General features: G+C 43.0%; 1 protein-coding gene and 1 pseudogene across 9 annotated transcripts in view; one reads left to right on the plus strand and one right to left on the minus strand.

The window, feature by feature from the left end:
- Positions 1-15720, plus strand: part of dpr19 (defective proboscis extension response 19) — a 1424328-nt gene that overhangs the window by 1216723 nt on the left and 191885 nt on the right. The window lies entirely within an intron of this gene.
- LOC137240253 (beta-1,3-galactosyltransferase 6-like) lies at positions 7393-8996 on the minus strand (annotated as a pseudogene).

Raw genomic sequence — 15720 nt, forward strand, 5'->3', positions numbered from 1 at the left:
AAGACAAACAAAAAACCGCTGTGATGGCTGAATGGTTATAGCAGCGGCGCCTAAACGTTGCCGATGAAGGAATTTAGCAGTTCCCGAAATGGATCTATACAACGAGCTTTGGCAGTTGTCTAAATTTTTTCTTTCTTCTATTCTAATTTAAAAATTTTTTCAATTAAGAAAAAATTTATCATAACAATAATAATGATAAAAAATTATTGTTAGGCCTTGAGCTCGATTCGAACCCGCGATCTTAAAATCAGTAGGCCGATATAACAACAAAAATCTGATTCAAATTTTTTCTTATCACTAAATTCACATAAGATTGCTTTCTGTGTTAACACATACAATCCGATCAGAGTTAAAATCCGTGTATTTTTTAGACTTTACTCACACAGCACAATCACAGCAGGATTGATAGCTGGGCTACGTACAAAAAAAAAACAAAACACTTGTAATTTTTGCTGCGGTTAGATACACACCAACGCCACTAAGTATTTCGCCTCCAAGCTCGAACCCTTTAAAGAATCAAGATATTCAAATTAATAAAATCAATGGAGACTTATATTAGATTGGCTGATTCCATAGCCGAGTTTGAACAAGATTTCAACTCCACCCCGGCCGAATCCCGGAACAAGCACACCCTTGCACTACTGCAAGAGGAGCTAAGGGCACTATGGAAGAAGACCAAGTCCACATATGAAAGTCTTCTCAGCAATTCTGAACTGTCCAAAGACAGAAAATAAAAGTTGCTTTGCATGCTACCTGCAATGCATGTCTGCTGTGGCGGCTGAAGCCGAATCCATCACCCCACAGCCGGCCAAGGATGAAGCAAAGGATGAAGACTCTTCGCGCCGTGGACATAAAATGCGGCTGCCGCCTTGTGACACCGATGTATTTAAAGGCGACTACCTTTCCTGGCCAGCCTTTAGAGATATGTTCACGGCGATATACATCCACAATACTGATCTGAAAGATGTCGAGAAATTATATTATTTAAAACAAAAAACGCAAGGGGAGGCAAAAGAAATAGTGGGAAGGTGCTCATTAACAAACGAGGGTTTTGCAACCGCCTGGAAGAATCTAAGCGACAGGTACGAAAATAAACGTATCCTCGTCAACACACAATTAAAACTTTTATTTAATCTGACGGCAGTCGAGCAGGAGTGTGGAACATCAATTAAAAAATTGCAACGTGAGATCAACAATTGCATTTCTGCGCTACAATGTCATAATATTGACATCACAAATTGGGATGCAATTATAACTTACTTATGCTCCACAAAACTCCCTGAATCTACACTGGCTCTTTGGGAACAGACCGTAGAACGGAAAACAGATATTCCGAAATGGGAGGATATGGACAAATTCCTGTCCAATCGCTTCCAGACATTAGAGACGGTTTCCGATCTTAGGGGTAATGAAACAACAAAAACACCCAAAAGTCAGAATTCGAGTTCTAGGGAAAATTCTACGAAACTTGGGGTTTACCAAGCAAGCGTACCAAAGTCGGCATGTAAGATGGGCAACAGTACGGAGCACAAATTACGAAATTGCCAAAAATTCCGTAGGTTGTCCACGTCAGGAAAAATCTAATTTATCAAAAACAATAGTTATTGTCTGAATTGTCTGTCGGGTGGACACACCGTGACACGATGCACTAGCCAATTCAATTGCAGCACGTGCCACGCAAGGCGCAACACCTTGCTCCATCTTCCGACAGCACAACCAAAGACAACTCCTCAAAGGTGGACTCAAAACGCCACCGACAATTCACTTTCAACCTCACAGCAGGCTAGGGCAAGGATGGAGTCTGAAAAAAGACAAGATAATACTAATAACGTCTCTTCGTGTCATGCTAACACCACTAAAGGGGTGTTATTAGGAACAACGCGGGTTCATATAATCTACAATGGGGTGAAATTTTCCGCCAGAGCGCTGATAGACTCTGGGTCCGAATGCTCTTTCATAACTGAAAGACTAAAGAAGCGAATAAACCTTCCGTCCAAACGTTTGCATGTGCAGGTGTCAGGAATAACTAATACACACTCTGCACAGGTAAAGGAATCATGCTCAGTTAACTTAGGTTCGCTTACAGACCCCTTAGTAAGCATCCATACAGTGGCCCTAGTCCTGCCTCAATTAACAGGGGACCTTCCGACTTGCCAAGTGAGCGCAACGACTCGGCAAGCATTCCCTGATCTGATTCTGGCGGATAAGAGGTTCTTCATTAATGAACCAGTCGACCTCATACTTGGAGGCGATATTTATCCCCAGATCATACTAAACGGTATACGGAAGAACGTCCTAAATACGCTTTTCGCCCAAGAAACCGTCTTCGGTTGGATTTTAACCGGTCGTGCAGATGCACCTCACCCAACCAATACGCGGGTATCCTTTTTCAATGAAATTAGCCTAGACAAAGAGTTAGCCGCTTTCTGGGAACTTGAAAACGTACCTACAAAAAAGGCCCTGACCGAAGATAATGCCTATTGCGAGGCACTATATAAAAACACAACGGGAAGGAATTCAGATGGAAGATATACTGTCGCCCTTCCATTCAAACAAAGCTTCCCAAAAACCGTCTGTTTGCGCCCATCTCTCAAGAGCGTCTGCTCTCAATTCTATCGGAACGAGACGCGCCTAGCCAAGACCCCGGCCCTACAGATGGAATACAATAGGGTACTGACAGAATATGTCACGTTAGGGCACATGACTAAGGTGCACACCGTAGTACCACCACAATCAACTGATTGCTATTTCTTACCGCATCATGCGGTGATCAAAGAAGAAAGCACAACGACTAAAGTAAGGGTCGTATTCAACGCGTCGTGCCCGACATCCAATGGCATAAGCCTGAACGATGTTCTACACACCGGCCCAGTACTTCAATCCGACTTAACAATACTGCTCCTCCGATGGAGATTCTACAAGTACGTCTTCAATAGCGACATTGAGAAGATGTACAGGCAAATTTGGGTAAAGGAAAATCAAACCCAATACCAAAGAATAGTTTTTCGACTCAAAGCAGAGGACCCTGTCAGCGTGTTTGAGCTCAACACGGTAACCTTTGGGGTAAACTGTGCCCCCTATCTAGCGATCAGAACCCTACATCAACTTGCTGATGACGTCGAGGCGTCTCTGCCAACCGCAGCGCACATCTTGCGAAACAGTATGTACGTCGATGACGTCCTTGCAGGGGGACATAGCATCGAGGCAGCAATCGCGGCCCGCGATGAAATCACAGCTGCATTAAAGTCAGCAGGATTCCCTCTGCGAAAGTGGACATCTAACTGCAGTAGGATACTACAGGGCATACCCAAACCTCACAGGCTTACGGAAGACTTTCTGGAATTCGAGGACGCGAGCATGGTAAAAACCCTAGGCATCCGTTGGAACGCGCATTCCGACTATTTCTATTTCACAGCGAAACCAATCGAAAACCAGGACATCTTAACAAAAAGGGCGATCCTATCTGCCATCGCCAAACTCTTCGACCCTTTAGGCTGGCTTGCTCCAGTTATCATCGTAGCTAAGATATTAATGCAGAACATTTGGCTGGAAGGGACGGACTGGGATGAACCGGTATCCACAATCACTCTAGATCGGTGGCAAAACTTTATGCAGGATTACCCCCATTAACCGGATTCGTATACCTCGGTGGGTGCACTTCACCCCAACCAACGATATAGAGATTCACGGCTTCTGTGACGCGTCCGAAAAAGCCTACTCGGCTACGGTTTACGTGCGAGCTAAGATCAACGACAGGACATACGTTAGTCTACTCATGGCAAAAACGAGGGTGGCACCAGTAAAAACAATTTCATTACCACGATTGGAGTTATGCGGTGCCGTCTTGCTGGCCGAAACTTTGGAAGCTGTGATGGAGAACCTGAACTTAGGCACATTCAACATGCACCTCTGGACAGACTCGACCATCGTCCTAGCATGGATTCGAAAACCCCCGTGTTCCTGGTCAACATTTGTAGCTCACAGGGTGACAAAAATCGTGGAGAAGGTAGGAACGAAAGCATGGCATCATGTCGAGTCCGCATCAAATCCAGCGGACTTAGCCAGCAGAGGACTTCCAGCCACGGACCTAATCGACAACTGTTTGTGGTGGCAGGGACCCTCTTGGCTGCAAGAAGGCAAAGCGAGATGGCCATCTCAAGGCGAACAGGAGTACCACACAGACATCGAAGAAAAACGAGTACAAGTGCATGTAGCAACGAACATAAACCATAGCGAGGATATTCTTGATCGGTTTTCCGATCTATCAAGGGCGTTGCGGGTAATCTCCTACGTTATAAGATTCGCCAATAGAACCCATCCAAAAACTAAAACGTCCTTTAAAGCAGAGTCGCACCAGATTTCGCCTGACGAAATCAAGGCTACGACTAGCCGCCTCATCAGGATATCCCAAACGAACCACTATGCCGAAGAAATAAGCTCTCTGAGAACTAGGAAACCCATCGCGACAAAAAGCGAGATTCTCTCTCTAGACCCCTTTATCGACGAAGATAATGTCCTTCGGGTGGGGGGTCGTCTCAACGCATCCAGAGACGTTCCCGTCGACGAGCGTCACCCGATAATCCTCCCTTACGCCTGCCGACTCACCCGTCTCCTAGTCCAGTTTGTCCACACCATTTCCATACATGGTGTAAACCAACTAATGCTGCGGCTCCTACGCACGCAGTATTGGATACCTCGGGTCAAAAACATGATCCGATCCATAATCCACAATTGCAAAACGTGCACAATATTCCGCAAACGGACCCAAACCCAACTTATGGGAGATCTACCCTCAGAACGAACCACCTTTTCCCGGGCTTTCACCAATGCGGGGGTAGATTTTGCCGGATCATTTGACATCAAATCTTATAGTGGAAGAGGATGCCGCATGTCAAAGGGTTACGTCTGCCTCTTTGTTTGCTTTGCAACCAAGGCTATTCACTTGGAAGCCACTAGTGACCTCAGCACTGCCGCATTCCTGGCAGCTTTCGACAGATTTGTTGCGCGGCGAGGATGTCCAAAGAACATCTACTCCGACAACGGAACCAATTTTGTTGGAGCCTCCAGAGCTCTCCGCTCAGAACTCAAAGCTTTCCTGGCGGACGCTCGCAACCAAACTCTATCTAAGTACAGTCACCAAAACCTGACATGGCATTTCATACCACCAGGAGCTCCTCACATGGGCGGGCTATGGGAGGCAGGGGTTAAAACTTCAAGAACCACTTCAAGAAGATCGCGTTGGATCACAAATTTACCCTTGAAGAGTTCAGCACACTACTTTGTCGAATCGAGTCCTGTCTCAATTCTCGACCGTTAAGCCCCTCCTCCAACGAGCCGTCTAATTTGGAGCCACTTACTCCAGGCCATTTCCTCGTGGGAGGCCACCTACTAGCGCCACCCGAGATCGACGTCAGCGAGAATCGCGCATCTCTCGTCAATCGATGGGAAAAACTTAAGGCGCTGCATCAAACCTTCTGCAAACGGTGGAAAACGGAGTATCTCACCGAATTGCAGAAGCGCGTTAAGTGGAAGCATCCACAATCAAACCTTAAACAGGGAGACCTAGTCGTCATTAAGGAGGATAATCTGCCCCCTAACGAATGGAGACTAGGTCGGATAGCCAACCTTCATTATGGCCCCGATAACCGAGTTCGAGTCGTCGAACTGGATACGGCAAGGTGACAAACCACCAGACCAATCACGAAATTGGTCCTACTACCACCCTCCAGTGAGGGTGTGGAAGATCTGTAACTTCCACTCGTTCAACAACCCGCTTAACCCAGCTCTCGTTCACCCCGAACGAGGCCAACAAACCGCTTAACCCAGCTCTCGTTCACCCCGAACGAGGCCAACAACCCGCTTAACTCAGCTCTCGTTCACCCCGAACGAGGCCAACAAACTGCTTAACTCCGCTCTCGTTCACCTCGAACGAGGCCAACCGAACCCTACCGCAGATCTACTATCTGCCACAGAACATATACGCCCTCGGCCAACAGAAGTTAGTAGTAGAAATACAAAGCGTTCAGTTAACGAATACCTGACAAGTACTGAACTGCATGATTGCTTAGAACCGTTCTTTGATTTTTGATGAATTTCTTAACTATGCCATAATTTATTAGTGTGGATGAACATAATTAATCTCACCAACAGTACGGACACCTATGCACATACGAAACCTAAACTAATTTAACATACACCGCTCCACGTCAATACTCGACTATTAAATCGATTCGCGTAAAAATGTCATTAGTAAACAATGGATATGCCATAACGAAATGCACTCATTGAGCACATTCGGACCTCGTGAGGTGGTATCAGACGAACGTGTTCCGAATGTTCTACATTAGCGTTTTATCTTCAAAACTACGATGAATACATAAACGGGAAAGAGCTTTCCGAGATATCAGAATAAAAAGGTACATACGCCCTGTGTAACAGGACCGCACAAAAGCTTAACTTTTCTGTCAAGGTCGAGGCCGGAATATAACGACTTAAGCCAATAAGCCATAGTCTTTATTGTCTGCGGCTGATTAGAGTATCACCCCATGTCGGCCGCTAGTTCGAAATCACCCTATCAAAAGAAAAAAAATTCCCATAGCAGGATTTAGCAGAGAATTGCGTATTTCCCCCGAGCCCTGTTGGCGTTTACAAATTTATTGTCACTACTAATATACGACTACTGGTACCTTTTCCTTGTCAAAGGTCCATCAGCATTTGAGAACAAACCTAGTAATTGAATCATGTCGAATATCGGTGTCGGTCGCCCAACCAGAATTGGACTCAATTAATTTCAATCAAGTTGTTACGAAATTTATTTAAAGAATTTTCTTTTATAAGTTACCTGACGCTTGATAATCGCTTTACGCTATTCTCCAAATTCGTATGACTCAGCGCCGTAATGTTTTACTGCTTCAATCTCAACAAGGAATCGCCACGTCGTTCATTATCAGTCAATCTCATGCGACGTCGAAATTGCGTACGCCAGTCATTTGCAAGAATAGTAGACACTAAAATGGAATAAACTTGCCAATTGGTCAAGTTATAAATAAATACACTGTTATATACAGTATAACAATTTGGAAGCAACTTCCCGAGTCCTTCGAAAATTTTATTGGAAGATCTTTCCATTACTATACAGGTGAATCAACGTTCAAAGGATAAGTTTGCAAAGGTCCTCCCCTCGCAACCCAAAAATTGTTATAAAGCTATCTTGAATAACACTCACCTATATATAGGTATACATTCGTAACTGGCCACAATTTGTTTTTTGGATTGTAAATATCAATATAATTTATTTATTTTAATTTTGTTATAAGTTTTTGTATTCACTAAGGATGAAAAATGGGTTTTCCTTAAAGGCTAACATATGACTTTAAACCATTATTTCGGGCTCTAATGAGACAAAGTTAAATTTTTGTTCGGATTTAAGAGTTATGGCGCGATTGTTTGTAATGTTTACTACGGTGTTCGCTTTATATGTAGGTCATATAAGTAGTACATGTCATTCGATCATACTCCAAGTTTATTTTCTAAATGTAGCTATCCCCGCTTGCTATCTCTGCTCAAAGGACTTGATCAAAATATACTTAACATTTTACTGCAGTCTGAAGCTAGGAGGTGACAATTATATGCTAATAAATTGCTTCCAGGTCATAACTGCAACACCCTTGTAGGACCACCTTTTAAATCGATGAAATTCCACTTGGCCACATCGCTCCATGTAGCAGGATTAAATAATTTTCGTAGATATTTTGAGTTTTGTGAGTTTCGTACCAATATGCAATATAAATGCATTAAGATAAATTTATATATTTTTACTTCAGAAAGTAGATCTGCGCAAACATGTTTATTATTACTTTATATTTATGCTATTTTTCGTTACCAATGCGCAAGTACGCCTGTATCACAGCATTTACTAGCGGGTTTCGACCAATCATAAAGATATTCCGCTGGTGTTTCCTTCTCATCAGAATCTCTTCCTTTTATACAAACACTACCATCGTACCACTGTTGCATATCATTTTCGTCCACCTTATGCTTTATTAAATGATAACGTCATTTGCGCGGTCTATATGAAGCACCGAAGCGTGGATCATGTTTACGATAAACATAAGGTAGTGGCGCAATCCATAAACCCAATGAAACATCTTCATAAACGGCAAGCGATTGCGCATTTCCAGCAATATGCTCACAAATATGTCTCGATATCAAATATCCGCCGCTTTGTGCCATTTTCCTTTTGTTTGAACATTAGCTTTGCCATTAAAGTAACCCCAATAGAGAGCGGGTAATGTTTGCCCTTTATATTCGTTGCTTTTTCGGGTCAATTTACGATCATACGAAATCTATTCATCCAACAATAAATCCAACTTTACGTGGGTATCATTGTCAACTTTAAGGAAATAACTAAATTGATAATTATTTGTTAATGCTTCGATAGAATGCAAAACTTTTTCTGTTAAATTTTCAAAACTTTCTGTTATGCGTGGCAGTAACAGGATATCTCGATACGATTTCTGTTCACGCTCCACTAAAGCGCGCAAACCCCACGATAGATTTTCTGTGCCGATTGCAAAAAAAAAAAAAAATATTTTACTTTATTATCCGCCTTGAGTTGCTTGCGTTATCCACATCATTTTCTACCCATTGTGGACAAGCTGTTAAACGTGTAAATTGATCCGCTACGCTCTCCAATTGCAAATGTCCACTCGCATGATATTTGGGCAAATATATTAAAGTTTCAGGATAATAAGGCAACTCTAAAGGCACGCCAAGTCGGAGCCAAGTTTTGTCGCATTATTTGTCGCCGATTGATTCTTGCTGGCTTTGTTAATATTAAAGTCATTAGAAATATATCAGGATGGGGCTCCATATGACTGACGCCACTTTTATGTGTCAAACACCTGTCCACTTTGGTCAACATATTACTACGAAAACAGCCGAAGAAGAAAGCAACCATTGCTGTTGAGTGTTACTGAATTATTGGTGCGCCTCATTTCGTGTGGAAGTATTGGCCTTCTAAAATGTCTTTCTTCACTCGAGCTGCCCACCTTTTTGGTGGCTTGTCGGGAAGTAACGGTTGCACGTAGAACCTTGAAGTTCCTGCTCTACTGTGGAACCTTTGTAATTTTCTTCCTTTAATTGAATGCATGTGAGTTTGCTTGTGTGCAGTTACATGCCACTGCCATTAATACGCGTGAAATCGATATTATATATTATAGTCGTTTGCAACACACGTTACACGGCTATAAATGCATTGTTGTCTTATGCAAATTGCATCTTCCTAAAAATACTCGTCCGAGCTGAAACGAAATGAAATAAAAGAATAAAAGATTAGTAAATTTATAAAATTATCAAAAAAGGGAACGATACTCATACTTACCCATCACCAGTTTTCTTCATAGTGCAAATTCATTCAAAATGTCTCTATACTCATTTCCATGAATGAATGACATTTTGAATGAACGAAACAAGGTTGCCACTCGATGACATTTGTTTTTTCGGTTCTTACGTAGTAAGCACATTGCGCGCGATCCAAAGAGTATCACAACTCGGATCCGCGGGATCCAAAAACTCGAGTGTTAGTAACCGAACAAAAAATCAACTAACGAAAACCCTGAAGATACAGCCTGGTTTCACTGAAAACACACGCGCCAGGTTATATTTCGATAGTTTTCCTGACATTCGGCCGTCTTTTTGCTTCTTTCTTTTTTTGAGAAAAGTTTTTAGTTTGAAAATTTGGGCATAAAAACACAATCAAAATCAGCCTGCTTGGAAAAAAAGGGGGGTTAACCACTCGAGACCGAAATAATTTTCGCGGTTTATCTGTGCATGATTTTGTTTGTGTTTTACATTTTAAACATGTCACACTCAATAGTGGTCTCGCTTTCATGACAGAAATTGCTTTTTTTGTGTATTGAAGTTTCGACAGACTTTCGTCAGTCCCTTTTTTGCTTGAAATCCCAGGAGGAATAAAGTAGTGTCATCTATGCCGTCGATGTTACAAACAAGGGAGAAATTAAACTTTTTAGAACAGACTTTAAATTTAATGTCGCGTCAGGACTCAGACGCAAGCTGTCCCTATATACTTTCATGACATGACCATTATGTATCATTACATTGCAATGGGCAGCACCGCACAGCGGTCTCATTCCAACGATTGGAAGAGTGAACAGCTGACAGCTCTACAAATTGCCACACTCGTTAGTGTAGGCTATTCCCGCCAGGGTTGTGTTGGAATCAACAAACACATCACAATTTGTGATTCTCACACAACATGGCCCAAATCAACCAGACAGCGAATATAGGCCTTTTTACATCTGGCGCACATTTTATCTGCACGACGTCATTTGGCTAGTCATTTTCCAGTCATTCATAGGTTATATTCACAGTCACATGTGCATGGGCGTGGGTAAGTTTTGTGACCAAATTTTTGTAGGGCAATTACAAGGAGCCGTGACAACACACTGGTTTACCGTGATATACCGTATATTACCGCGTATTGCCTACTTTAGGTAAACACCAAAAAATATAGTTTGTCCTAAGTCTATATTTAATAATACTTAATTTTACTATCGATTGTTTCAACATCAGAATTTCCATTCTGATGAAAAGATCTTCAAAATTAAAGATACGCTTAGGCGTATCTCAATGAAAGTTTACCAAACCTCATAGTGGGTCCAACGACTACACGTCAATGTGTAGGCAGAATAACCTAATAAGGTTATGCACCCCACATGTACCCCTTATCCCGAGTACGCCAACCAATAGGTCAGCCAGAATCGACCCCGGGTCTCCGGCAATTAGCCACCCAACCAACCTATGCAGCGATATTACTAAACGCTACCATTTCCAGACATGCCTGGATTTGCATTCAAACGCTCCACGACCGAGGCACGCCCAAATGCGTTCACCATCGCTTGCCGCCTGTGCACCAAACCGCACGGAGTGCGATTGTGCCCAATTTACCGTGGTATGTCGACTGAGGAGCGACTACGTGCAATACTCATTCACCGCTATTGTCCCAACTGCCTATCCCCGTTCCACCGCCTGGAAATCTGCCCCAGCCAAGACCGATGCCGACGTTGCAGTGAACCACATCACACGACGCTACACATGGACGAGGATCAGCCGTCGCCACCTCAAAGCAAGCACAACGACGACGATGCGAGCTCGGACGGGGTCCTCTCCATCCATGTCACGGAGCAAACTAAATCATGGGCCCAGCAAGTTGAGGAAGAAGAGAGGCTGGCCAATGCAGCAGAGGTAGCCCAATCGGGCAGCTTAGAAACGCCGCGTTTCCGGCCCCCATTACGTCATGAGAGACCCGAGAACCGCTCGCCTATGCACGGCGCTTTCGCGCGCTTACAAATCGGGGATGGCGCGGAGACACGTCCTTTCCGCCCATCGCACCGTGCTACTGGTAACCAGCGTGACGACGCGGAACCGCGTCCGTCCCGCTCGTCACGACAGTTCACTGGGAGGGCGGCCCCTAATAAGATGCGCAACAACAAACCCCCACTGGCTTCAGGAGTGGTAGACTCCGGGACAATTTAGCGGCACCGACGATAACTCGAGCATTGATCGCCATCGCGCCGACAGCCATAGTCCGAATTGAGGCAGGAGGCCGTTTACACCTGGTCAGCGCCCTGTTAGATGCCTGCGCTCCCACCAGCATTATCGATGCCAATCTGTGCAAGGATCTACACCTGGAGCGTAACAATACCGCACGTCTTTCGAGGTGCACCGTCGTTCTTCGAGGGAAGTATGGGGTAGCGGGAAAGATCACGACCCAAGCCACCGTAATATCGAACTATGCCAGGTTAAACCCCACGGCAAATCTGGACCCGTCGGTAGCTGCCCCATTCCAGTTCATGAAGCTGGCCGATCCGAAATTTTACCGATCGTCCCCAGTGTTGCTCACTTTGGGCGCCGACGTCTACGCCAGTATTATGGTCGGAGGCACACCCACGTCAACTGTCGGCGGGCTCCTCACCCAAGCCACAATTTTCGGCCTTGTCGTGTCTGGAGCCCACCCACTATAAAAAACTTTAATTATACCACAAGGTGCATTTTAAACCAAGGAACCCCACGTACTTGCATACTAACGCTTTTCTTTTTCATCCACAGTTCAGCGAGGCTGCATTACTGCGAGCACGGATGTCCGCCGGAGATCGGACTTACGATCCTACTATACATACGTATCATATTTTTTTAAATTTATTTAGTTTATCCCGCCTTGGGAAGGTTGCTGGCGTACTCACCGATTTTCAAGTTGCTCGCCGCAAGGGGCCGGCATGTTTAGGCCAGCAGCCTAAATATTTCGGACCACCCTAACACGCACATTAGTTATTTATTTATTATTATTACCGGTAACGGCTAACACCAGCCGAAAGCTAACCTTGAAGGGGAAAAACTCAACGAAAGTTAGCTATCGGCTATTTTGGAACGTCAACGAGCCAGCAGCTATCTCACAGGTGAGTTATCACATTACGTATCTTTTCATAGTTTGTGCATATAATTTACGCTATAATCGCACTTTGCTATTGTGATTCTTTTTAATAATTGCGATTTTAACATTAGAATTTGCACTTGGCAATTGTCTGGCAATCAGCCGCCAATATTTCGATTTTGAACTGTAATTTAGCCAACAATTTGCGGTTATCATATTATTAATATTTACAACTCATCATTTTGTAATTTGGAAGTTCGAAGTGGTTTGTGAATTAATTATCCTATCTCATACAGATAACACTTCAATCCCATTGTTTATAAAGTGAATAAATTTGTGACTACTCGTTTCTAACTCTTTCTTTTATCTCTTTTTTATTTGCGTGCGATCGCGCCCCATGACCTGGGCGCCACATTCCACCTGCAACAACATTGGTTTCGCATTCGAACGTCTAAAAGGGCGTGAAAACTTCGATGCATGGAAACTCCACGCTAAATCTTATCTAGTTATTAAAGGTTGTTGGGACGTGGTACAGTCTGGGTTAAAAGATGATGCCGCACAAAAAGATGTACAAGCAGATGGACGCGCTCTTGCCGAAATCACTCTAATGGTTGAGCCCATAAACTTTTCACACATTGCAGCTGCTAAAACAGCAAAAGAGGCTTGAGAAGCCTTGATTTCAGCATACGAAGACTCCGGTTTAACGCGCAGAGTCGGACTACTTAAACAACTCGTCCAATGTAGACTCTCTGATTTCTCGTCAATGCAGGAGCACCTAAACTCTTTAGTGATGACGTCATTAAAAGTGCAAAATGTTGGACTGAAAATTGATGAAGAGGTGACTGCTTCACTGATACTAGCAGGCCTGCCGGATGATTTTCGTGCTTTGGGTTTAGCTATCGAGAACTCTAATCAAAAGCTTACAATTGATAGTGTCAAAACGCTTTTATTGCAAGAGGCAAAATTTGATAGACAAGAGTTCGAAAATGCGCTTTACATAAAGAATAAAAAGAAAACAATAAAATTCCTCAGATGCCATAATTGCAAAGAAGAAGGTCATTTTGCAAGAAAATATCCCAACAAAAGAAAAAGTGGCAATACTCACACAAAAGGTGAGAAAATTCTATATGCTTCGTTGCTTTCGCATGACAGCAGCACAGCTGATTGGTATATTGATTCTGGCGCAACCGCACACAGGACACAAAATAAAAACATTATTTTCAATGAAAAACAGTCAATTGATAAAAACATTATAATAGCGAACAACAAAACCATTCCAGTAGTGTCAAGTGGTAATGTAAAATTGTGTTTATCATCTGGCTACGATGCTGTGCTTAAAGTAGATTGCGTTCCCGAGTTGTGCGCAAATTTATTGTCCGTGCGCGAAATGACCAAAAACGGCAATAAGGTAATATTCAATAAAGATTATTGCAGAATTTATGATAAGCAGAGCAATTTGATAGCCACCGCGACCGCTGTAAATGATCTGTACAAATTAAGCATTCAGTGTGAAAAAAGTGCTTTTCTGGCCAGCAATGACTTTGATTTATGGCACCGCAGAATGGGCCACATGTGCACTGAAAAGTTAAGAAAAATTTAAAATTCGTGTAGTGGTGTTGATTTTGGTAAAATTGAAAATGAGCAATGCGTCGTATGCGTTAAAGGTAAGCAAACTCGTGCGCCTTTCAAAGAAAGTGGCACGCGCGCTAACAACTTACTTGATCTGATCCATTCAGACGTCGCCGGTCCATTTCCAACTAAATCTCACTCGGGCCATAGATTTTTTGTGACCTTCGTGGATGATTATTCTCGAAAAGTTACTGTAGTGCCAATCAAGCAAAAGTCTGACGTTTTTGATGAATTTGTCAAATTTAAGACATTAGTAGAAAATCAGTGCTCACGGAAAATAAAAATATTTCGCTCAGACAATGGTACAGAGTACACCAACGGAAAGTTTAAAGATTTTTTAATGAAAAATGGCATAGTACACCAAACATCCTCGCCATATACACCAGAGCAAAATGGTGTAGCAGAACGATTAAATCGAACAATTATAGAAAGAGTGCGCTGTATGTTGATTGACTCAGGTTTAAACAAGAAGTTTTGGGCTGAAGCGTCGGTCACTGCAGCTTATATTTTGAATAGAGTTCCCTGTAATGAAGATATTCGGTCTCCGGAAGAAATCTGGTCGAATAGAAAACATTCACTAAAGCATATGCGCGTGTTCGGCAGTAAAGCCATGGCGCACGTACCAAAAGAAAAACGTCAGAAAATAGACGCAAAGTCCATCGAATGCATATTTGTTGGGTACTGCAACACGTCAAAAGCTTACCGCTTGTTTGACCCGAAAACACGTAAAATTATAATAAGTCGCGATGTAGTTTTCATTGAAAAAAAACCGGCTAGACCACACGTTTGTGAACTTTTCTACGACGTATCTGATTCCAATGAAGTTCAGAATTCAGGGCCGATAGAATACGGAGACTTCACGAACTTTGAAGAAAAGCAAAAAGAGATAGAACATAAAGAATTTACGAACGTTGAAGAAAAACGAGGAGAAGTAGAACATTGTGAATCAAAGAATGGCGAACAGAAGCCAAATGAAATAAAAAGTGATTGCGAAACAGATCCAATTGATTCTGATAATGCTGATTCCGATTTGAGACGCTCCAAAAGAATAGCAAGTAAGAAAACCGAATTCAATTTTGTTGCCAGTGAATATCGTTTGCAAGATCCTGAATCATTTGACGACGCCATATCTGATGAAAATGCTGACGACTGGAAGGTGGCCATAAATGAACAGTTGTCTGCTCTACGTTCCAATAATACTTGAATTCTGACAGAGCTACCTCACGGCAAGAAGGCAATTAAATCGAAATGGGTGTTTAAAACCAAACAAAATGCTAGTGGTGACATTGTTCGAAGGAAAGCAAGGCTTGTCATCAAAGGGTACAGCCAAGAAAAGGGAGTAAATTATGATGAGACGTACGCGCCTGTTGTTAGGTACACATCCATACGGATGCTGTTAGCCATTGCGGCTAAACGCGACTTGTTTATACACCAGATGGATGCGATCACTGCATTCTTAAATGCCGAGCTTAAAGAAGAAATTTTTATGGTACAGCCAGATGGCGTTGATGACAAGACTGGCCGTGTTTGTAAGTTGCAAAAGTCGCTCTATGGGCTTAAGCAGTCGAGTAGACTTTGGAACGAAACGTTTAACAATGCTTTACTTAGCCTTGGTTTGAAACGCAGTGAGGTCGATCAAT

Source organism: Eurosta solidaginis, chromosome 2, assembly GCF_040869045.1.
Source record: "Eurosta solidaginis isolate ZX-2024a chromosome 2, ASM4086904v1, whole genome shotgun sequence".
Lineage (NCBI taxonomy): Eukaryota > Metazoa > Arthropoda > Insecta > Diptera > Tephritidae > Eurosta > Eurosta solidaginis.